The sequence below is a fragment of the Microtus ochrogaster genome, chromosome 24, assembly GCF_000317375.1.
Source record: "Microtus ochrogaster isolate Prairie Vole_2 chromosome 24, MicOch1.0, whole genome shotgun sequence".
Lineage (NCBI taxonomy): Eukaryota > Metazoa > Chordata > Mammalia > Rodentia > Cricetidae > Microtus > Microtus ochrogaster.
The window spans coordinates 12991864-12995266 of record NC_022024.1 but is presented as its reverse complement, the minus strand read 5'-3'; the positions used below and the strand labels follow the sequence as shown (position 1 = coordinate 12995266).

Here is a 3403-nt window from a genome sequence, read left to right as displayed (position 1 = left end):
TCTCTCTCTCTCTCTGTCTACTTTGACATGGACCTCTGGGCATGAAACCCTGGTTGTTAGGCTTGCATCTTAAGCATCTTCATCTTCTAAAACTTCATATCAGCCTGAGTTTTTTTTTTTCCTATTTTAAAAAAGATTGACTCCTTCCATCTAGCAATATATGATTCAATATAGTCTTAGGATTTGGTGCCTCGTATTATTGCAGTTAAATGATAAATCATTGCCTGGATATATTACACTTACCTGAAGAATCATTTTTTTTTGTATTCACGTTTCAACAGGTGTGATGTTACCTATATAACTTTAATGTCTTTAGTTTTATGCTATCAAAATATATAACATAAAATATTTTGTAATTTTAAATATGCATGAGAATTTAAGGCAGTAAAGTTTAAACTTGTCTATTATCTTAGAAGTTAGCATATTATCATTTAAATGTTGATGCTGATGCTTTTAATATTCTTTTTTTATACTTTTAATAAACATATATTACAAAATTATGAAGAGTTTAGACATGCCTGGGAATTTAATATACTGGAAAGAGCTCAAACTTTTGTGTAATATTTGAAGATAACCTGTTATTTTAATTTGATGCTTCTAATTATTTTATTTTGCAAAGTGAACTAGATATGGATCATTAAAATATATAGGTTAGGCATATATGGGCATGTAATGTAGTGGAAAGAGCTCAAAGTTCTGTGTAATGTGAAAATGGACCAGAATTATGCAGAAAAAGAATAATAATTGTTGTCCTTTAATTTGACCGCAGAAAGAGAAATGTTTCTTGATTCCTTTTTTCTTTTTTTTACAGGACTGCACCTCAGGCGTTTTATACAGCAGGCATTACACTAAGTGTCTATGGCAGACTTTACAGTAATAATCTCCAGCAGGTATCATAGTAGGCACCTACACCAGCCATTACAGTAGGCACCAACAGCAGAAATTACAGTAGGCATCTACAGTTGGCATTACAGTAGGTATCTTCAGTAGGCACTTACAGCAGACACTACATTATTTGTATACAGCAGGCAATTACATCAGGCATTACATTAGGTGTTTACAGTGGACACTTACAGCAGGCATTACATTAGGTGTATACAGTAGGCACTTACAGCAGGCTTTCACACATTATATTATAGTTAATTGTCACATATTGTAATCACTATACAAACTTCCATAATGTCACAATTACCACATTAGAACATCAATCAGGCAGCATAAGCTTTGTTTTTTAACTTTCAAATGTGCAGTACTTATCAAATATTAAACATTAAATATATTGCTAAATAAATGTCCTATAAATAGTAGAATATTCCTGCACATGCGAGTTTGTGCTTTATATATCTTTTTATAGTTTGATTCTGAGCAAATGGTAAAGGACCATTGCACATGTACTCTATTAATATTAGGTCCAGATGGGCTAGGATTCATCCTTAAAGAAATAACAACCAAGAGATTGCATATTCCTTACATATGTGAACCAGGCAACATTAGAAAATGTTCTTTTCCTATATTTTAGACAAAAAGTCCTCACATCACTCATTGATCTTGAATCTTATGTTCTAGTCTGATCTCTTGGAGGAATTAACTGTTGTTTAGCTTGTTCTTGTCTAGCTTTTTCAAGATAAGGTGATAGCAACTATTACATTTTTAATGATCAGTGAAATTTGTCTTACATAGTCCCTGAGGTTTATAAAACAGTGATAGTGATTAGAAAAGGCATTCAAACTTATAAATATAAGTACAGATAAACCAATGATAGGTAGATAGACAGACAGTCTAGAAATATGATCATCAGGCCAGCTGCAAGTTTCACTCTGATCTTGCTCACTCATATATATTTTGTTGCAGTCTCAAAGAATAAATGGAGATCATCTTTAGTCAATAGTTGAAAATTGAGGATTTTCAATTTCAGCCTCTGGTGTCACACAGTAGAATGCCGCAAACCAATTCTAACTAAGAACTAAGGTTACAGTAGAGTAATTGCCTAATCAAGGGCTTTTTACTGGGTGTGTTTTCTTTGTCTAATATGCTTCGTATATTTTATAGCATTTAATAAAGTTTGACCACATTATTTTGGAGTACACAAATCTTTATTAAAAGCATGCACAGTTGCTGGACACACTGTCAGCGTTGGTATTCTCCATGATGCTCTTGGGCTTAAAGCTCTCCTCTTAGTTGCAGAGGAAAATCTGCCCTTCTTCCCTGCACTCCAGCTATACTTGGTCATCCACACCTTCAGTGGTTGGTAGTCAGATCTCCAAGGATATCAGCAACAAGTAATTCAGATGAACTGGCACCTGACGTCCACAGCATGGCAGATAAATTTTCTTCTTCAAACCCATTTACAGCTCTCAGGATGTCAATGCTTTCATACGGGGCTTGTCAGATGTCTTGAAGGTGCCATGTCTTCAGCAGGTCTCTGAGGTACAAGATCTGTTGGATGAGTCACTCTTCTTAATGAGTCTGGTAGATCTACACAAACAAAGAGGGTAGCTTATGTGGGCTAGGTTGGAGAGGTTTTCCAGGAGGGTCTGGGAAGTGACTGTGGTCTGATAGAAGGCTGGGTTGGACTGGTTCAGTTTCAGGACAGCCAGGTTGTCCTCTAGATCGTAGGCATTCTCTTGGTCCCATGTCTCCACCTACCCCAGGGTAGCCGGGTTCTTAGGACTGTACCTTTTGACACCCTTGAGCAACTTGCCCATGTTCACTTTTGTCTCCTCAGACACCATTTTTGCCTTGCACCGCTCCAGATGCACTGGTAACAACAGGCCTGAGAAAAAGCAGCATGTTCTCAGTTTTTGTCTGATTATACTTCTATTCACAGTGTTCGGTGGGTTCATGACTATCTGTCAATCAGTGTATGGCTCTCTCTAGAACCTTATGTATCATAAACATCGCCAAAACACTTTTATATAGCTTTTGTTTGTTTTTCTCTGTTTCCTCTATCGTTTCAAAATTAGATACCTTTGAAATGTGGTACATCTCACTAATTACACACTTGTTAATGAAACTAGATTTCCAAAAGTTAGTTTTTCACTTGACGTTTAACAAAAAAAAAGTACATTTCCATGTAACTTTAAAATGTATGTTAAGTACATTATAAATCAAGACCTTTATTTTTCTTCTATTTGGAAGCCAATTTTATTTATTATTTTTAACAATCCAATCCTGAATGTAGTTTACAAGATTACATTAGCAATAATATGTGCGGAATTTTCTTATATGTAGAATTGCATTGATAATCCAGTCTTTAGATATGCTCTAGTTTGTATCCGTTAAGCATCACAAATGAATCATGGCATTGTCCTGCTTTCAATGGTGTTTTCTTGTATTGTCTTTGTTGGAACAGAGTGAACATTTTTAATTTTTCCAACAGAAAACTAAGAGATAATCAATTCAT

General features: G+C 35.1%; 1 pseudogene; it reads right to left on the bottom strand.

The window, feature by feature from the left end:
- Window positions 1-2096: 2096 nt before the first annotated feature.
- On the bottom strand, window positions 2097-2843 carry LOC113457363 (annotated as a pseudogene).
- Window positions 2844-3403: the final 560 nt, after the last annotated feature.